The sequence below is a fragment of the Trachypithecus francoisi genome, unplaced genomic scaffold (genome assembly GCF_009764315.1).
Source record: "Trachypithecus francoisi isolate TF-2019V2 unplaced genomic scaffold, Tfra_2.0 Lachesis_group8, whole genome shotgun sequence".
In the NCBI taxonomy this organism is placed as follows: domain Eukaryota; kingdom Metazoa; phylum Chordata; class Mammalia; order Primates; family Cercopithecidae; genus Trachypithecus; species Trachypithecus francoisi.
This window is the reverse complement of record NW_022681473.1, coordinates 92916253-92938772: the sequence shown is the minus strand read 5'-3', so window position 1 is coordinate 92938772 and position 22520 is coordinate 92916253. Positions and strand designations below refer to the sequence as shown.

At 38.1% G+C, this 22520-nt stretch overlaps 1 long non-coding RNA gene across 1 annotated transcript in view; it reads right to left on the bottom strand.

Moving 5' to 3' along the window:
* Positions 1-1939: 1939 nt before the first annotated feature.
* LOC117080308 overlaps positions 1940-22520 on the bottom strand; it is a 27744-nt gene continuing 7163 nt past the window's right edge. Inside the window, exons 2-6 of the long non-coding RNA XR_004435779.1 lie at positions 16034-16226; positions 15759-15921; positions 15595-15654; positions 2777-2838; positions 1940-2194 (exon numbers count right to left, since the gene is read on the bottom strand). This is a non-coding gene — a long non-coding RNA (uncharacterized LOC117080308). The remainder of the gene's footprint in view (positions 2195-2776; positions 2839-15594; positions 15655-15758; positions 15922-16033; positions 16227-22520) is intronic.

Below are 22520 nucleotides of genomic sequence, written 5' to 3'. Positions count from 1 at the left end.
CCTGACCTCATGATCTGCCTGCCTCAGCCTCCCAAAGTGGCTGGGATTACAGGCGTGAGCCACCACACCCGGCCATAATTATACATTTTTAAAAGTATCTTTTAACTCTAAGAAAAAAAATAGCAATCATGAAATACTCTGTAACAAATACCAAAGTAGATATATGTTATACGTATAATTTTGTTTAATTCTTCTGAAAACCATTTTGGGATTGGGGGGAATTTTATTACTATTATTATAATTTTCTAGTCAAGAGAACTGAACTAACTTGAGTCTTCATACCCAGTTAGGAGTAGGGTTGGATTGCCAATCTCTACCCGCTAACTCTCTATCTACCTCATACCCAAAATCATACCTTCAAGTTCTGTCTCCCATTCAACATTCCATAAGCCCATGATTATACAATTTTTTAGAATTTTCAGGGTAGCAATTTAGAATGCCAGTCATTTGGGGTTTGTATCATGCTGTCTTATATTTTTAATCGCTTTCTTTATATTCTTTCTTTTAGAGTAAGAAGTCTCTGTTCTCCAGCCAGTGACCCAAGCATTACCTTATGTACAATAGTGATGTGTGTATAGACCTCCAACACATGATGGATAAGAACACATTCTCCCCCGTTACACACCAAGGACATGGGCTGCATTTCTCTGAGCATCTCTGTTTACCATTTATTCCATATAATACCTGGTCACAGTGTAAGTTTTTGAAGTCAGGGAAATAATGATTATTGTTGTATTAGCACAACTTATAAAACACATGTCTATAACAATACATCTCTACCCTGTTAAAAAAAAATTTTGTACACAAAGACAGATAGTCAAGCATAAGGCAAAATATGAGAAGTCCTTTAAGAAAGCTACAAAATACCACAGAATTCCAATAAGTTAAATAATATGATATTTGGCAGAAAACAATATCTAATCCATGTTAGATTCATTGATATGAAATGAAATTCTTAGTGTAGCAGGCTTAGACTTGGAAATAGAAAGCAACAGCTCTAATTCTAGTGCCCTTCACTAGATGCATGATCTGGAACAAATGATAGAAGGCCCATGTCTCTAAGTTTCCTCATTTGACAAGCGAGGGGTTTCTATTAGATTGGTGATTTTTAAACTTGCTCCATTCTTCCACGATATTTGGGGGTTATGTTAGAGGGAACATAGGGAGAAGTAGTAGTCTCTAGAAGGTGAGTCTCTAGAGTTCAGTGCTTCTACTTTAAGCACTACTATTGTGCTTTGCTTTTTTATCTGTTTGCAAATTTGATCTGTTTGCTGGACATACACACAGAATGCTGTTTCAGTAAAGCATTCGGTATTTGACATAATTGTTGTCAAGCACTATACTGAATAACCACCAGATTTCTTATTGTATGAGTCTTCATGAAGATGACGTCATGTGTAATTTCTTGCTCAATCCCAGTGATCACAATGGTGATTTCCTGAGTTTATCAGGAGTACCCCTTTCCTGTTTCTGAGGCTACTGAGTCAACTAGGGGATCCCTGGCAGGAGGCACCAGGAGCACTGAGGTGATGACTTCTCTACAGCTAGGGGTGTGTGTATCTTGCCAATAAGGAGGATTTTTAAATATACGAAGTTTCAAACTGCCTTTCTATGAGGTGGTAACTTCTATTTGTGCAGAGATACTCTGGCTTCATGATGTAAGATAAATTGACATTCCGGAGTAACTAAATGAACAAATACAGAATCCTTTGTCTGGTGTCAGCCTAGTCAAAAGCTCAGAAGTGTCTTCTGTAGAAGGTGTCCATCCCCCTCCCACCCCTGCAGTCCTGCAGGGTGCCCACCACACACACACCTGTGCAGCTTGAGAAGTGACCCAGTTATACTAAGAAGAAAGGTCCTACTCAAGTGCACCTTACTTTGGAATGAAACTCCCCATCTACTTCTTGTGAAGTAAATGTCTGGAGGAAATTCTGTCTAATATCTACTAGACTCCAGGCAAATCTTTTCATGGCAGATTTTTTTGTTGATAGGCAGTAAGTACTGGGTCGTTCGGGGGATCAATTGCTGAGTGGATACCTCAGGGACATCTACAGTTCCTTTGGCTTACCTGAAAGGGTGAAGAAAATTGATACTGCCATTTATGAGAAGGACACTGGAAAAACACACTTCTTTGTTGCCAATGAGTATTGGAGGTAACGACGTACCCTCAGAAATCTTGGGAAATCAGATCACTCTGTTGGAAGGAGAGTTGCCTTTTAAAATTGTTCTCAAATTGCACTGAAACTTTCCTTTTTTCTGAAAATGAATGCAGCCAGGCCCAGAGTCATTCAGTCCCATACCTGTTATTACACTGCTGCCTAGAAAGGCAAGGAACTTGTTGGCTTGCATTTGAAAAGGAGATAAAGAGCAGAACACACAAAAGGAACTAGAGGCATCCAAAAAGGAGAAAATGAAGCATTTTTCCTTGATAGGACAGAACATAGAGCCCAAGGGAAAATTTGAATCAGATTTTTATTGTTGATCATATCTTAGAGTTTTTCTAGTTTGCTCCACTCTTCCTTCCAATTAAAATTTCTTAATAGTTTCATGCCAACAACGTACCCACCCATAATTTTGAAAAGCAGCCATTGGGGTTTTGCAAAATTGAGGTACAGATACTACCTACCTCTCAGATTTGTTGTAAGAATTAAATGAATTTTCATATAAAAAGCACTTAGGACAGTGACGGGTACATGGAAAGTTCTACGTGAAAATTAAGTGTTATTTATTGTTTTTATATTAATCACAGTGTGATATTTTTAATTATTTTTATTACCCGGTATGATGAAGATATGCAGTCCATGGATGCAGGTTATCCCAAAATCCTTGATGACTTCCCTGGAATTAGTACATAAACTGAGCTGTTTTGAAAAATGAAAGTAAAGACCATCCAATTTCCTCATTTTGCTATCATAAAAATTAAATATTTAGTGTTACATAGATAAGATAGTAAACTGTGTACACAAAAATATGATATTTTCAAAAGTTAATGTGGAAAATCATTATCTAGTTTCCTAATAGGATTATTGCGTTACATTTTATGTCTAGGTTTTTTCCATTTCTTTTGTAGAAGAAGGCAGTATGAATTTGATCCTAAAATGAAGTGAATTTTGACTCTTCTGAAGACTAACAGCTGGTTCAAGTGCAGAAATAACTGATGGCTGACTATCACAAAACAGAAAGGAAAAAGTATTTTTAATGAGCCCAAAATATGTGCTTTTCTGAGGAACCAGGTATTTTAGTATTTTATTTTAGTCTCTTGGTAGCACAAGGCAGAGACATATAAATACAATCTTATTTAACCTCAATCTGAACATATTCTATATTAACTAGAATGTATTGCTTCATGAACTTATACAATTTAGCTTTAAGCAAGTACTAATGGATGTCAGTCAAGGTCATCTGGTCATCCTCAGGTTTTCACAGAAAAAAGCTTTTTACTAGAGTCCAAGACTCTGACTTTAACATGAGCAGTTGCACATATGGCATGCATATCTCAATCCATCCAAGGTAATAACAGCCCTCCGCTTCAACAGAGAAAAACAGCATAAACCGGCATCATCCTTTTATGTACATGGCAACACTGTCACATATTAAAGAAAACAGATACTTAAACTTAGTATAAAAAATAAGGTGTCTGGGCACAGTGGCTCATGCCCGTAATCCCAGCCCTTTGGGAAGCTGAGGTGGGTGGATCACTTGAGGTCAGGAGTTCAAGACCAGCCTGGCCAACATGGTGAAACCCCATCTCTACTAAAAAAAAATACACAAATTAGCCAGGTGTAGTGGTGAGCACCTGTGATCCCAGCTACTTGGGAGGCTGAGTCACAAGAATCACTTGAACCCGGGAGGCAGGGGTTGCAGTGAGCTGAGATTGCACCACTGCACTCCAGCCTGGGGGATAGAGCAAGATTCAGCATCAAGAAAAAAAAAGGTAACTTTTATCAACATATAATATGAATACAGAACAGGTATATATCATAAGTATACAGCTTATGACTCTTCACAACACAACCAAGTAATCAGCACACAAAAGAAAATTACCAGTATCCCCAAAGCCCTCCTCCAGGTACCAAACTTTCTGAGGGTAACCACTATCCTAACTTCTAATATCATAGATTTATCTCTTTTAGTATTATAATAAATGGAATTATACATTATATACCTTTGTATCTGACTTCTTTCACTCATCATAATATTTACGAGATTCATCAATATATTTCTATGTAATTTTTGATCATTTATTCTCTTTGCTGTACAGTTTCCTTCAGGTGAATAATTTCCCACAATTTATCTCTCCAGTCTATGTTGAAGGACATGTAAGTAGTTTCCAATTTGGGGCTATAAAAAATAGTGCTTTCAGGGCAGACAGAGCAAGATAGTTGAATAGAAGCCTCCAACAGTTGTCCGCCCATCCCCACAAGAACACTGAATTGAACAACTATTCACACAAAAAAGCACCTTCATAAGAACCCAAAATCATGTGAGTAATCACACTACCTGGTTTTCACATCATATTAAGGAAAGAGGCACTGCAAAGGGTAAGAAAGACAGTCTTGAATGACCTACACCAGCCCTCTCTTATCCTCCAGCAGCAGCCATATGGCATGAAGACAGAATCTGCACTAGGGGAAGAGGGAGTGTACAGTGATTGTGAGACTTTGCATTGGAACTCAGTTTTGCCCTGTCACAGTGGAAAGCAACACCAGGCAGAACCCAGTCAGCTCCCATGGAGGAAGAGAGAGAGAAAGAAACACAGAGGGAGAGAAAGACAGAAAGAGAGAAAGACTCAATTTGGTGGGTCGGGGGGTGGGGGCAAGTCAGGAAAGAGAAAAAGAGTCTCTGCCTGGTAATCAAGGGAATTCTTCTGGATCTTACCTAAGACTACCAAGGTCATACCTCTACAAGTATACAAGAGCCACAGCATTACTGGGCTTGGGGTGCATCAGAAAGGACATATGGCTGCTGTGACCAAAGACTTAGATCACAACAACCAAGTCACTTAGAATACCTGCAAAGCCTTCCCAAAAAGAACAGGTACAAACAAGTCCAGACTAAAAAGACTATAATAAATACCCAACTCTTCAATGCCCAGACACTGATGAACATCTGAAAGCATCAGGATTATCCAGGAAAACACTACTTCACCAAATAAACTAAATAAGGCACCACAAACCAATCCTGGAGAGTAACTGTTTTGAGGAAGCTCATCAAAATCTAGGATAACAAAGAGAAGGAATTCAGAATCCTATCAAATAAATTTAACAAAGAGATTGAAACAATTAAGTGGAATCAAGCAAACATTCTAGAACTAAAAAATGCAATTGACATACTGAAGAATGCATCAGTCTCTTAACAGCACAATTGATCAAGCTGAAGAAATGAGTTTGAAGACAAGCTATTTGAAAATACACAATCAGAGGAGAAAAAAGCAAAAAGCATACATACAAGATCTAGAAAATAACTTCAAAAGGATACATGAAAGAGTTATTGACTGTAAAGAGAAGGTAGAGAGAGAGAGAGAGATTGGGGTAGAAAGTTTATTCAAAGGGATAATAGCAGAGAACTTCCCAAACCAAGAGAAAGGTATCAAGTACAAGAAGGTTATAAAACACCAAGCAGTTTAACCAAAATAAGAGTACCTCAAGGCATTTAGTAATCAATCTCTGAAAGGACAAGGATAAAGACAGGATCCTAAAAGCAACAAGAGAAAAGAAACAACATACAAAGGAGCTCCAATATGTCTAGCAGCACACTTCTCAGTGGAAATCTTAAAGACCAGGAGAGAGTGGCGTGACATATTTAAAGTGCTGAAGGAAAAAAAAATTATCCTAGAATAGTATATCTAGTGAAAATATCCTCCAAACATGGAGAAATAAAGACTTTCCCAGACAAACAAAAGCTGCAGGATTACATAAACACCAAACCTGTCCTATAATAAATACTGAATGGATTTCTTCAATTTTAAAAAGAAGGATGTTAATGAGTAATAAGAAATAATCTGAAGGTACACAATTCACGGGTAATAGTAAATACATAAAAATACACAGAATATTATAACACTATAACTGTAGTGTGTAAACTCATACCTTGCATAGAAAGACTAAAAGATGAACCTTTGAAAAACAATAACTACAACAACTTTTCAAGATGTAGTATAATAAGATATAAACAGAAACAACAAAAAGTTAAAAAGTGGGGTGATGAGGTTAAAACGTACAGTTTGTATTAGTTTTATTTTTACTGGTTTATGCAGTTAGTGTTAAGTTGTCATCAGTTTAAAATGCTGAATTATAAGATATTATTTGCAAGCCTCGTGGTAACCTCAAATCAAAAACCATGCAACAGATATACAAAAGAATCAAAAGCAAGAATTTAAAACATACAACTTGAGAAAATTATCTTTATTAAAAGGAAGATAGGAAAGAACAAAGGAAGGAAGAGAAGATCAGAAAACAAATGACAAAATAGCAAGAGTAAGTCCTACTTATCAATAATAACACTAAATGTAAATGGACTAAAGTCTCCAGTCAAAAGATTCAGAATGGATTAAAAAATAAGACCCAGTGATCTATTGCCTACAAGAAACACACTTCACCTCTAAAGACACACATAGAATGAAAATAAAGAGATAGAAAAAGATACTCTATACAAACGAAAGTCAAAAGAGAGCAAGAGTAGCTACACTTACATCAGACAAAATAGATATCAAGACAAAAACTATAAAAAGAGACAAAGAAAGTCATTATATGGTATAATAAAGTGGTCAATTCAGCAAGAGGGCATAACAATTGTAAATATATATGCACAAAACACTGGAGCACCCAAATATATAAAGCAAATATTATTAGAGCTAAAAAGAGAGATAGACCCTAACACATTAATAGCTGGAGACTTCTATATGCTATTGGACAGATCTTCCAGACAGAAAATTAACAAAGAAACATTGGACTTAATGCAGTATAGACCAAATGGATCTAATAGATATTTAGAGAACACTTCATCCAACAGGTACAGAATACACACTCTTCTCCTCAGTACATGGATCATTCCCAAGGATCGATCATATGTTACACCATAAAACAAGTCTATAAAATTCAAAAACATTGAAATAATATCAAGTATCTTCTCTGACCACAATGGAATAAAACCAGAAATCAACAACAAGGAATTTTGGAAACTATACAAACACATGGAAATTAAACAATATCCTCCTGAATAACCAGTGAGTCAATAAAGAAATTAAGAAGGAAATTTAAAAATGTCTTGTAACAAATCAAAGTGGAAATACAAAATAGCAAAACCTATGGGATACAGTAAAGCAGTACTAAGAGAAAAGATTATAGCAGTAGGTGCTTACATCAAAAAAGTATAAAAATTTCAAATAAATAACATAGTAATGCCTCCTAAAAAACTAGGAAAGCAAGATCAAATAAAACCCAAAATTAATACAAGAAAAGAAAAAATAAAGATCAGAGCAGAAATAAATGAAATTGAAACAAAAAATACAAAAGAGCAACAAAACAAAAAGTTGGCTTTTCAAAAATATAAACAAAAGCAACAAATTTTTTGCCCCGCTAAGAAAAAGATGGAGAAGACCCAAGTAAGTAAAATTAGATATGAAAAAGGAAACATTAAAACCAATACTGCAGAAAAAGATCATTAGAGGCTATGATGAGCAACGATATGCCAACAAATTGGAAAACCTAGAATAAATGGATAAATTTCTAGACACATACAACCTACCAAGATTTAACCATGAAGAAATCCAAAATCTGAATAGACCAATAATAAGTAAGGAGATTAAAGCTTAATAAATGTCCCCAAGCAAAGAAAAGCTCAGGACCCAATGCCTTCACTGCTGAATTCTACCAAATGTTTAAAGAGAACTAATACCAATTTGACTCATACTATTCCAAAAATAAAGGAAGAGGGAATACTATCAAACTCATTCCATGAGGACAATATTACCTTGATACCACAACCAGACAAAGGCACATCAAAGAAAGAAAACACAGGCCAATATTCCTGATAAACATTGATGCAAAAATCCTCAACAAAATGCTAGTAAACTGAATTCAACAACACATTGAAAAGAAAATTCATCATGACCAAATGAGATTTATCTTGGGTATCCAAGAATGGGCCAGCATACACAAATTAATCACTGTGATACATCATATCAACAGAATGGAGGATAAAAATCATATGATCTTTTCCATTAATGCTGAAAAACCATTTAATAAAATTCAACATCTCTTCATGTTAACAATTCTCAAACAACTGGGTACAGAAGGAATATACCTGAACCCGGTAAAAGTCCTATGTGACATACCCACAGCTAGTGGGTTACATTACTGAATGGGGAAAAACTGAAAGCCTTTCCTCTAAGATCTGGAAAAAGACAAGGATGACCACTTTCACCATTGTTATTCAACATAGTACTGGAAGTCCTTAGAAACTACACAAACACATGGAAATTAAATAATATCCCCCTGAATGACCAGTGATCAATGAAGAAATTAAGAAGGAAGCTAGAGCAACATGACAAGAGAAAGAAATAAAAGGCATCCAAATTTGAAAGGAAAAAGTAAAATTATCCTTGTTTGCAGATTATAAAATTTCATATTTGGAAAAACCTAAAAATGCCACCAAAAAGCTTATTAGAACTGATAAACAAATGCAGCAAAGTTGCAGGATACAAAATCAACATACAAATATCGATAGCATTTCTATATGTGAACTGCAAACAATCTAAAAAAGAAATTAAGAAAGCAATCCCATTTACAATAGCTACAAATACAATAAAATGTCTAGAAATAAACCTAATCGAATAAGTGAAAAGTCTCTATGATGAAAACTATGAAACATTTGTGCAAGAAATTGAGAAGGACACCAAATAATGGAAAGATATTTTATGTTCATGGATTGGAAGAATCCATATCATTAAAATATTCACACTACCCAAAGCAATCTGCAGATTTAATGTAATTCCTGTCAAAATACCAACGACATTCTTCACAAAAATAGAAAAAAATATATTAAATTTATGCAAAACCATAAAATACCCAGAATAGCCAAAGCTATCCTGAGCAAAAAGAACAAAACTGAAAGAATCACATTACCTGACTTCAAATTATACTACAGAGCTATGGTAACCAAAACAGCATGGTACTGACATAAAAACAGACCCATAGACTAATGGAACAAAATAAAGAAACCCTGAAGTAAAACCATACACCTACAGTAAACTTGCTTTTGACAAAAGTGCCAAGAACATACATTGGGGAAAGACAGGGGTCTGGCTTCATTCCTCTGCTTATGGATATTCAGTTTTTTCAGCAACATTTATTGAAGAGACTATCTTTTCCCCTGTGTATGTTCTTAGCACATTTGCTGAAAATGGTTCGTTGTAGGTGTGTGGATTTATTTCTATTTCTGGGCTCTCTATTTTATTCCATTGGTCTGTGTCTGTTTTATGTCAGTATCATGCTATTTTGGTTATTATAGTTCTGTAGTACAATTTGAAGTCAGGTAATGTGATTCCTCCAGTTTTGTTCTTTTTGCTTAGGATACCTTTGGCTATTATGGGTTTCGTGTGTGTGGTTCCAAATAAATTCTAGGATTTTTTTTTTTTTTCTATTTCTGTGAAGAATGTCATTGGTGTGTTCATAGGGACTGTATTGAATCTGTAGATTGCTTTAGGTATTATGGACATTTTAACAATATTGACTATTCCAATCAATGAACATGGAATATCTTTCCATTTCTTGGTGTCCTCTTCAATTTCTTTCATCAGTGTTTTATAGTTTTCATTACAGAGATCTTTCACTTCTTCGGTTAATTCCTAGGTATTTAGTTTTGTGACTACTGTACGTGGGACTACTTTTTCATTTCTTTTTCAGTTTGCTCACTGTTGTCCCACAGAAATGGTACTGAATTATGTATGTTGATTTTGCATCCTGCAACTTTAATGAATTTATCAGTTCTAACAGTTTTTGGTGGAGTCTTTAGATTTTTTCCAAATATAAGATTAGATCATCTGCAAACAAGGATAATTCAACTTCTTCCTTTGCAACTTAGATGCTCTTTATATCTTTTTCTTGTCTGACTGCTCTAGCTAAGACTACTGGTACCATGTTGAATAACAGTGGTGAAAGTGGGTATCCTTGTCATGTTCCAGATCTTAAACAAAAGGTTTTCAGTTTTGCCCCATTTAGTATGATACTAGCTGTTGCCCTGTCATTTTACTATTTATTGCCTGTCTTTCCCTGCTACAGTGGAAGCTCCATCAGGATATGTGGCAGGGGAAGGGGCAGGGGACTTGCTATGTATTATTGTTTTGTTTGTTTGTTTTACTAATATAATGCAAGATCCAAGTAAGTATTTAATAAAAGTTTTTAAATAAATTAATACAGAATTGATGCTGGATTCCAGAAAAGATGGAAAGTTAATAAAAATGTATACAGTCGGTTTGACCAGCTCCTGAAAAATATCTTGGCTTCGTCTTCCTTAGTGCAGAGGCTAGAATATTACAGACACTGCAGCAGCCCCCAGAAATGCTCAGAGCCTAAGACCAAGTTTCTGATGGGTTCCTGGGGAGAAAATCCACCAGTGAAGATGAGAAATCAGAGTGGTTGTGTTTAGACTTTACCAATAAGCACCCTGCCTTGAGGTACCTCAATTCTAGCCCAGCCCTAAGTTCATCAAGGGCACAAGCCAAGACCAGCCCTTCACCTATTCAAAGATTCCAGGGAAACTGATAGTCCCATGGAAATATGAGATCTCAGGGGAAACATGCACTTGTAATAACTATGTCTGTCAAAGGTCTTGTTTCATCCTGCTGAACTCCTGACTGGAGTTGCCCCAAAAGTGGCAACAAGGGAATTCCTTCAAGGAAGTGCCCCAGACTATCTCCAGATGGGGCCAGTTGAGATTCCAAAGAAGGAAGCACTAAATGCCAGGGTGATAAGGCCAACACATTTATTAGGCGTATTTACTTTCAGAGTTCTTCGGTGTATCCCGTCAAAGAACAATCAGGGTAGAGGGGTGTCCTACATAGATAATGTCTTCATTGAGAGGGTAATATGTCTATATGAGGATTTAAAGAATTTGACTAAGGGCCAGGGCCAGTTTCTTTCCAGTAAATCTAGATATCTTTATCACTACCAGGGAATTTTCAAGTTCCTGGTTTGGTTTCAAGACTGCTGTGAAAACCCTGCAGCTAGCAAGGTTACAGGGTGGTCAAAGCACTCTGATTTTTGGTCAGGACACAGAAAAAAAAGTGAGGGGAACTGGGGGACCCTACAGGATTTTTATTCAGAATGTATAAGAAATCTAACATATTAATAATAAAATGACACATGCAATTAAAAATGCATGGGAGTTTTAATCAGACTCTTCACAAAGAAAGACATATATATGGCCAATAAACATATTTGAAAACTACTTAACAGTATTAGTTATCAAGAAAATAAAATTCTTATAAGGTATCACTAAAAAAATCCACTAAAATAATTAATGTTAATAAGACTGACAACACCAAACATCGATGAGGAGCTAGACCATCTGGAAGACTCATACAATATCAAATTGCTCACAATTTATCCACCCTATGACTTCTTCTACATGTTTGCCCAAGATAAATGAAAACATAAATACACCAAAAAAAGCTTGCTCAAGAATTTTTATAGCAACTTTATTCATGATAGTCCAAATCTGAAAATAGTGGCATATTCATACAATAGAATATTACCACTAGTACTATATACAACAACATGGATTAGTCTGAAAACCATTAAAATGTCTATCTTATCCTAAGAGACATCATTCCAGGCAAAAGAAGCCAGGCACAAAAGCCAATATATACTTTTGATTCCATTATACGTACTTTAAGATTATAAAAAGTAATATATAGGAAACAAAATCAGAGCAGTGGTTGACACTGAGGAGGGACTTTGTCTGAGTGAGAAAGAACTCAGAGAACTCAGATGATGGAAATATTCTCTTCCTTCATGAGATATGGGGTACTTTGGCTTATACATTTGTCAAAACTCACTGAACGGTGTACTTAAGACTTGTGTACTTCACTATATGTCAATAGTATCTCAAAAATATATAAAGAAAAAAGAAACTAACAGCAAAAGGAAGGCTTAATCATTCTATAACTACTAAAATAATTTTTTAATGGTTTAACTATCTTCCCACAAAGAAAACATTGAGCCCAGATGGTTTCATTGGTTTGTTTTGCCAAAAGGTCCATGTCAAGGAATAGATCATTCCAATCTTACACAAACTCTTTCAGAGAAAACAGGGTACATATTCCATCATCACCATATAGCACATATGGAGCAACTTTAGGTACTTTCTTATTAATACTGGGAATAAGAGAAGGATGCCTGCTATCACTGATATTTGTTTAATGTAGTCCTAGAAGTCTTGTCAAAAACTGAGATGAGGCCATGAACAGTGAATCATGCCTGTAATCTCAGCCCTTTGGGAGACTGAGGCAGGAGAATTGCTTGAGCCCAGGATTACAAGGCCAGCCTGGGCAACATCACTAAGACCTCATTACCACAAAAAAAAAAAAGAAATTAAGCTGAGGAAAATGTCAACAGGTATAAAGATCAAAAGGGAAGAGTCCAAATTATAATTATTTGTAGATAATTTGATAATTTACATAGAAAACCTCAATAGAATCAAAACTCTTAAGATGAGAAAAATTGCCATGTTTCCAAGTACATCAACACATCAAAATCATTTACAATTCTATATATGCACAATAAACAAGTAGGTCAAACATAGAAAATAAAATATTAATAGCTCCAGCAAAATCTATTACCTCTTTAGGAGATAACATAGCAAAAACAGAACAACCCCTTAAAAATGGGAATTTAAGACTCTATTACAGATATACAAGGAAAGTAGAATATGATCTTCATGTATGGAATGACCTAATACTCTAAAGATGATATTTTCTCTAAAATTAATTTGTAAATGGGATGCAACTTTAACTAAATTCCAATGGCACTATTTGGGAAAGGAAAATTGATTTCAAAGCTTTTATTTATTTAAAAAAAAAAAAATACACACTAGGAGCCAAGAATTTTGACAAAGAACAAAGAAGGAGAGAGTCCCACCAAATTTTAAGATATTTTACAAAACCTCTGTGACACCAGTGGTGCAAAACTTATGCAGAAGCAGAGATATAAGCTAATGGAACTAAATACAAGTCCAGAAACATGCTTTTGGTATGATAGAGGTAGTACTACAAATTAGAAGAAAAAAAGGATTAATTCTCAAATAATTGTTTGGAGGCACTACATGGAAAAAATAAAGATGAATTCTGTATCCCATCAAGTGCAAGTGACAGATACTCTTCACCGTGGGATTCCAGCTATTGGGCACATAAAAGGATTATACTCCTTAGCCTCCTTGCGGTGGGATGGGACCACGTTACTAGTTCTGGACTATGACTTGTGCTTGGTTCTGAGCTGGAACATTTCATTGCTTGTGCAAAACCCTTAGAAATGTTTTTTTCAACCAACATGACAACAGAAAGAATTCAAGATCACAGCTTCTCTGGAGGTCTGTGAAACTGGGTCACTGCCATGCACAGAGGGAGGTCCTCTGTCAAACCATAATTGATATGTAGCATAAGCAAGAAATAAATTTGAGCCGTCTTATGAGACTAAACGATGCAGGACCTATTATCAAAGTATAATTTTGCTTATTATTTCTGATGCAGACCATGCATAAAATTATACTTTGAATCTGTCAAAGACTTCAATATGAAATGTGAAACTAATTGAACAAAAGACATAGGAGAATATTTTGACCATCATAATGTGGGGAAGAACATCTCAAATAACACCAAAAAAGCATAAATCATAACAGGCAAAGCTGATAGGTTTGATTACATTGAAATTAAATAATTATATTAAATGAGAAACAGAAAGTGTTTGCAACATACGAAACTAAGGAAAGATTTATAGGTGGTTCAGAGAAGAAATTCTTTTAAATCAACATGAAAAAGATAAGAAATCCAGTAGAAATGCAGGCATGGAAATAAGTTGGCTATTAATAGAAGGGGAAATCTGGGTAGCCGACAGCATATAAAGATATATCCAATCTTACTAGTAATCAATGAAATATCAATGTAAAATGATACCAACTTATACCTACCAAAAATGGCAGAAATTAGAAATTCTGGTTATATTAAGTGCTGATAAAAACATGGGGACTATGAACCCTTATTTACAGTGGGCAAAATTGTTAATTGGTGCAACCATTGTGAAGCAAAATCTGGCTGTATTATAAGAATACCTATATTCTAACCCCAGTAAGTATTTGTTCTGACTGTGATCCCCAGGAGACTTGTAGGACAGCCATGACAGAACTATTTGTGAGAGCGGGAAGCTAGCCACCGCCTGGATAGCCATTGTTGGTGAACTGACACTTGGAATGTGATAGCCCTATCAAGTAAGCTAAAACTGCCACCCACAACCTGGCATTAAAATCTGTTAACAGAGGACAACATCATGTGCTTAGGAACATTGTGACCACTGTGGAGTTTCTCATTCTGTATTCTCACCTAAAGCAAACTATTGATTTTAATGAGCTCTGGCCAAGTCTCCAATGTCCAGTTCTCCCACTAACCTACCTAGTTCAAACCCTGGTCTCATCCTTACTTAATGAGATAAATCGCATCTATTTGTTTTACATTCTTATTTCAAAGAAGACTGTTGATCTGACTGAACAGTTCACCCTCCAAATACCCAAGTAGACTTTGACACCCTCTGCTGGTTTTACAGGGGCATCATGACCACTAGCATGGCTAAGAGTGACAGGTCTCAGTCATCCATGACTTCATTGAAGGCCACTGGTTTGCGTCTGCTCTACACCAGCCTACTCTGGAGCATTAAGCCATAGAAAAATATCTGGACAGAGACATTTCAAAATCTTAACTTTAGTTACCTCTAGAAGAGGAGAGTGAAGTAGGGGGAAAGGGGGTTAGAAAACTTCACATTTACTTTCCGTACTTCTTCTGATAGTTTGAAAAAAAATTTTTTAATGAGCGTATATTTTTGTACTACTAGATTACTTAAAAATAAATGATTTTTAAAACAAAATAAATCATTTGAACAACACTTTCTATATTGCCTTTCATGCATTACCTCCTTAAAGCCCATGAATTTGAAAGAAGAATGTAAAACAATATAGTAATATAGAGAGTGCTCCTATCCTGTGAAGCTTTTTTTATATCTAATTGCCAGAGAACTGTAATTTTTATCTGTTGTTTTGCACTGTGTGTTAAACGTTTTCTATACAGCCATGTTTAATCTTCACAACATTCCTAAGATGTTGGGGCTATTGTTACCACCATTTTACACCCTAAGGAATTGAAACTTAGGGATGTGAAGTGAGTGAAGTGTCTAGGGTCCCACAGCAATAAGTGGCCAATTAGGGATGTGCAATCAAGACAGAGAGAGGAAGAAACTTGTGCAAAGTCAAGAAAATGAGAGATGGGGGTCAAACCCAGGTCTTCAGATTTCCATTACCCATGCTAAGGAGAAACTGACTGACTGTGAGTACCTTAGGCTTGTCACTTCGGGGTCCTCTGATGTTCGGTCCTCATGTATGAACCAACCACATCTGTAGAATTTGGAGGAAGAAAGAGTCAGAATGTTCCCATTCTGAATGTTCAGAATGTCCTATAATGACCTTAATTTGACATTTAAACTAAAGAAGCTACTTACGCAGAAGGTCAACTCCAGTAGAAGACTTTGTGGAGATTGAACAGAAAGAGCCTTGAAATTAAACCAAACTTCGATTCCCAAATTCTGCCACACATAACACATCCGCTAGTGTATGCTCTCAGGTAATTCACTTAACTTCTCTGATCCTCAGTTTCTGTATTGCCTTAAAAAGACGCAATACCTAAGAACTTTACATAAAAGTGACTTTGCAAAAGCCTTTATGAAAGCCTTTATGACAGTACCTCACTTATAATGAGTATTCAGTAAATACTCACATGATATATTCTTGGCGTGGAAAGTCAAACTGGAGACCAGGGTGGGTGCAGGTTATCCTGGCATTGTAGGGCATGATCTCCTAAAGGGCTTTTCAAACCACATGCAGACCCCAAATCCTGAAGTGCCCTTCCCTGTGCAGTCAGTCTACACATTTACTAACTACCCACATCTCTTCTCATTGAGTATTATTGCCTGTAACAGAAAGATTAATGGTCCCCCAAATGCTCACATCCTGATCCGTGAACATGTTAGCTTACATGGCAAAAGAGATTTTACAGGTGTGATCTGGGTTAAGGGCCTTGAAATGGGAGATTAGCATTATCTCAGTGGGTCCAATCAAATCACCTGAGTCCTTAAAAGTGGAGACCCTTCCCCAACTGTGATCAGGGAGAGACATGAAGATGGAAGAAGGGTTAGAAAGAAGTGATATTGCTGGTTTTGAAGATGGCAGAAGTGGAAATACAGGCCAAGGGATGCACTAGCCTCTAGAAACTGGAAACAACACGGCCACTGATTCTCCTCTATAGCTCTCAGGAAGGAACACAGCACTTCCAACATATTGATTTTAACCCAGTGAGACCCACACCAGACTTCTGACCTGCAGAATTAATTGTGAGGCAATGAATTTGTCTTGTTTTGAGCCATCGGACTTGTGGTAATATGTTACAGCAGCTGTGGAAAACTAATCCACTGCCCCTGACAAGCCATTGTCACCAAAGGGCATATGTGGTGTCTTTCTGACATTTTAGGTTAGAAAATAAAATCAGATTGAGAACCATTGATTAAGAGGAGTGAGAACAGAATCTTGTGGGGACTATATAGATATGAGACAGAGTTTATTCAGATGAATTCTAACAGACTCCAACAGGCCTATGTGAGTGACAGCTGGCTGGGCTCCAAGGGTGATGGGAGCCAGGTGGGTGGTGTGAGGAGGAGCGGGTGTGTGGTGTGAGGAGTGGGTGTGTGGTGTGAGAAGTGGGTGTGTAGTGTGAGGAGGATAGGGTGTGTGGTGTCAGGAACAGGTGTGTAGTGTGAGGAGTGGGTGTGTAGTGTCAGGAGCAGGTGTGTGGTGTGAGGAGTCGGTGTGTAGTGTAAGGAGGAGCAGGTGTGTGGTGTGAGGATTGGGTGTGTGATGTGAGGAGGAGCAGGTGTGTGGTGTCAAGAGTGGGTGTGTGGTGTAAGGAGGAGTGGGTGTGTGGTGTGAGGAGTGGGTATGTGGTGTGAAGGTTTGTAGTGTGAGGAGGAGTGGGTGTGGTGTGAGGAGGAGTGGGTGTGTGGTATCAGGAGCAGGTGTGTGGTGTGAGGAGCAGGTGTGTGGTGTGAGGAGTGGACATGTGGTATGAGGAGCAGGTGTGTGGTGTGAGGAGCGGGTGTGTGGTGTGAGGAGTGGGTGTGTGGTGTGAGGAGCAGCTGTGTCATGTGAGGAGTGGGTGTGTGGTGTCAGGACCAGGGTACATGATGCGAGGAGTGGGTATGTGGTGTGAGGAGCGGGTGTGTGGTGTGAGGAGTGGATGTGTGGTGTGAGGACTGGGTATGTGGTGTGAGGAGGAGCAGCTGTGTGGTGTGAGGAGTGGATGTGTGGTGTGAGGACTGGGTATGTGGTGTGAGGAGGAGCAGCTGTGTCGTGTGAGGAGGAATGGTTGTGTGATGTGAGGAGGAGTGGGTGTGTGGTGTGAAGGAGTAGAGGCACTTGACTGGGCTTCCAAGAAATTTGACAGTGAGGAAAAGTAAACAGGACAGTAACTCAAGTGGTTAGCAGAGTAGAAAGAAGCCTTGTTTGGTTTTATTTTGTTTTACTAGAGAAACCATGTAGGCAAACAGGAAGCAGCCAGTGAGGGAAAGGAAAGAGAGGCGGAATGTGTATGGAGAATAGTTCTGGTGTGGAGATACAGAGAGAGCCCCATGGACACACTAAGAAATTGAATACTTTGGTGGTAAAAATGAGAGAAAATGAGGGCATTTACTTGAAGTGGGAAGTAATATCTTGCTATAGCTAGACATTGTTAGAAAATCAAGAATGGAGAAGATTTAGAAAAGACAGTGCCTCAGGAAAAATGAAAAAATGAGGTATTCCAGCCACACAACTGGATTGATTTAGTAGAAAAGAGAGTTTTGGCAAAATTCACTTAGCAGCTTCCTGCCTCTAGACCACAGAGTGGAATGGAAATGTTAACTATTCTGCCATCTGTTCTCGTGGGTCTCTGTCAAACTGGTTTCCGGACAGTCGTTGACTCTGAATGGGTCATTTTCTCCATTCTCTCTTATCCTCAACACCCTCTGGTTGGGAGGAGAATAGATACAGGGCAGACATGGAAATGCTTGGGGCTAATCAACACCATAAGGATGAGCTCCTCCATGCTCACTCTAGCTACTCTCTCACTTGCCCGGACCATCACAGCTGCTCAGCAGGCCTTTTAAGCAGCCTCATCTGTGGGGTGAATTCACTACCACAGTTTCCATCTCCACTTCCTTCAGCTCCAGCCTTAGCCTTGATTCCATCTGTCATCCTCAAGAGAACTCTTTGACTCTCAAGACGACTTTTTTTTTTTTTTTTTTGAGATGAAGTTTCGCTCTTGTCGCCCAGGCTGGAGTGCAATGGCAGGATCTCGGCTCACTGCAACTTCCGCCTCCTGGGTTCCAGCAATTCTCCTGCCTCGGCCTCCCAAGTAGCTGGGATTACAGGCATGTGCCACTATGCCCAGCTAATTTCGTATTTTTAGCAGAGATGAGGTTTCTCCATGTTGGTCAGGCTGGTCTCGAACTCCCAACCTCAGGTAATCCGCCTGCCTCAGCCTCCCAAAGTGCTGGGATTGCAGGCATGAGCCACTGTGCCCAGCCTCAAGGCAACTTTCATTTTATTCATGTGTATCTGTGATGCGATTGGCTGCTCCTTGGAGATGTGTGGTGTGATGACTCAGGTTCCCTCCTGTCTGCCTTAACCTCATTTCTTCGCCATCCATCCCCACACCAAGAGGAAGATCCATGACCAGCCACTAGGGCCAGGTCATCACGACCTTTCACTTAAACTCTTACTCCACCTTTTAATTGCTCTTCTTATTTATCACCTCTCTTCAGTCCAGTCTATCCTAGTTACTGTGGCCCTGTTAGTTTCATTAAGTCAGCATAGATTGTTACATGGCTCAGAAACCAACGATGTCTGCTCATTGCTGGCCTTTTGGTATTTAATTCCTGCCCCTCCACTATCTGGTTCTAGCCTACCATTCCAATCTGCTTCTCCTTATATACTCTATGCTGATTCCCCCAGAGCCTGGTTATTCTTCACTTACAATCCAAGATATCTTATCACAATATCTTCGCTTTTTACTTCCTCTAATCCCACTCTCACTTAACTTAATTTCAATGCCAAAATTCAATCCTTCTTTCAAAGTTTATCTCAATGGCCACTTCCCCTATGAAGACTTTGTGGATCTCCCCAAAAGAATGTGATTGTTCCTTTTTTTACATCCTAAAACGTGACTCTTCTCTTGTTGTATATTCTCCATCCTCTCTCACAATAGAGGTTCTCAACTCATCCTCACTGTTACCTGGGATGCTTTCTAAACTTGTGTACGCCTGGGCCCCACCCCAGAGATTCTGATTCAGTAGCTGGAGTGGAGCTGTCTCAGTCCATTCTGGCTGCCAAACAAGATATCATAGACTAAGTGGCTTATGAACAACAGAAATATATTTATTTCTCACAGTTCTGGAGGATGGGAGTCAGATCAGCATGCTAACATGGTTAGGTTCTAGTGAGGGCCCTCTTCTGGGTTGCAGACTGCTGACTTTTCATTGAATCCTCACTTGGTGGAAAGACGGCAAGAGAGTTCTCTGGGCTCTCTTTTGTAAAAGCACTAATTCCACTCATAAGGCCTCAACTCCTTAAGGCCCTGCCTCCTAATACTGTCACACTGCGAGTTAGGGTTTCGACATGTAAATTTGGGGTTGGGGGACACAATATTTAGTCCATAAAAGGAGCCTACTTGTATTTTTAATATAGATTCTGATGTAGTGCCAAGACTGAGAATAATCACTTTTTTAAAAGTTTTTCCTCACTGAGAGAACAAAGGGGATTCCTAGGAAGAGTCAAAGAAAAGGTAAATTTGAATCGTATCTCTGAATCTGTTTTCTTCTTTAAAATGAAGATAATAACTCCTACTTCTCTGGGTTGTTACGAAGTTTAAGGAAGGTAATAGATACTGAATATCTAAGACTTAGCACAGTGATTAATCCATAATGACTTGTGAGTTCTGAGTGTATACATGTATACTCTGTGCAAAGGATGTGAGTCACATAAATCATATGTTCCCTGGCTGAACTTGAACACTCGCTACTAAAGGAAGCTCCATGGAAGTTACTTCACTTGGTGTCTTAACTTAGAAGCACTTCTCTTTCTGCAAAGGAAGAACGTTTCAGCATTGCTAACTCATTCACAGAACGGACACATGAACTAACATGGCTATAATTTCACCATATTCATAATACAAACAGGACACCACAGTGAAGGGTTTACACAGACTTTTTCCATATATGATCTCATCTAATCCCCTTGATTCCCTATGAGGGAGATGTTAATGCACTAGTGTTACAGGTATGGAAATTGAACCTCAGAAGAACTTAGATTTGCCAAAAGTTGCATAAGTGGGAAGTGGCAGGACCACAATTTGAACCCAGTAAGTTTAATTTCAACCCAAATGCTCTTTACCTTTCACCACAACTGGCCCCAACAATTACTCTGTTAACTTGATCAGGGTATATGGACATCCATTCTGATCATGAGAGTTCAGAAAGGCATGAAGCTGAGAACATTTTGTCTTGGCTTATGTGAATCAAATGAGCCATGGCTTCACTGGGTATACTTCTGTACTCAGTGGACGCTGTTCCTTCTACTGGATCACATTCCCCATCGGCAACTCTTACTCATCATTCAAGATTCAGGCACATGTGCTCACCCCAGCTGGTTCAACTCATCCTTTATTTTATAACTAAAAAACAAATAGACTATATCTATGTAATCAGTGTCATCTCCTCAGGCCTATAAAGCAAAACTGAGCTATAAAAATACACCTGCTATGTGGCTGTAGAACACGCATCTATATCATTGTCCTTATGAGAATATCCTTATCCTTATGAGAACAGACTGCTGCCGAAGGGGCAGGAGGGAGGCTAGTATTAGAGAGGCAGAAAGATCCTACATTCCCTTGTGTGTTTTCTGTGCAAACTAAATTTCTTTCATCTTCTTAACTTGCCTTGAAACTCATGTTATAATGAACAACACTTTCATTTTACAAAATTTGTTTGCTTGTTTGTTGTTTTTTCTAGCAAGATATCTACTCAACAGGCAAACAACTCATGTTCACACTGAAGTGTAAATGAGCGATTTGATTACTGGGGGAGACAGCCTGAGAGAACTCTCAGTCCTGGGGACCAGAAGCAGGTGAGGCACAGACACTGTGAAGGTAGACAGTGATCAAGTGTGGAGAAAGGATTCAGAAGGCACAAGCTGGAGCCCTGAAAGCAAATGCAGTATAGCCCTCTCCACCACTGCACCAGGGCCGGGCCTGCTGCGGGGATCCAGACTCAACAGTTCAATTTTTTAACATAGCATTTACCCAAACACCAAAAACTAAGTTTACTTCAAGTTTAGTTGAAGTTTTAGATTCTCAACTAAATCACTTGCTGTTATGTTCAGAAGAAAGTACATTTATAAACCTTGAAAGCAAGCCATTGCATCACAATAACTCAACATAGAGTTAGATCAATGTTAAGGCATTTTCGTGAAGGAAAAAGGTTTTTTCACTAAAGACCTAACGCAAAGAAAGCCACATTAAGCCATGCACTCAAGGAGGATGAACATGACCATGATCTCTGAACAATTTGGCAGGAAGGTGCCACATTTACATTAATACAAAGAATTGGTTGCTACATCTCTGCATGTCTACATTCTACCTCTTCACGACCTGGTTCAAATTCCACCTCCCTCATGAAGCCTTCCTTTATTTCACTCCCTCCTCACCACTGCTCTTTCCTCCAAACACCCGCAGCATTTTATCCAAACCTCTATTAATTTATCTCCAATACTCTAGCACCCATCACAGCATGTGGCATGTAGTAGATGACAGGAAATGTTTATTGAATGAATGCAGGAATATACATCATTAACATTAATCTGCTGTCCAGCTTGTTCTAACTCAAGACACATTTCTTTGGATCATTTTCAAAGTTCCTAAGTGACCCCAGGAAAGATCTGAACTCCTTATAATAACATCTCAAATACACTCTTTATATATTAGTACATGTTATGTATCATACTTGCAGACATATGCATTTATACACAAGAATACCTGCCTTTACCAAATATGTATGCATATATGTAAATGAATATTCACAAAGACTGTGTATGGTAACAAACTACATGCATGTGGAGTCAGAATAAGTGGGAGCGGGTTACGTGATTTGAAAAGCATGCCCAGGGGCCTCTGACCAACA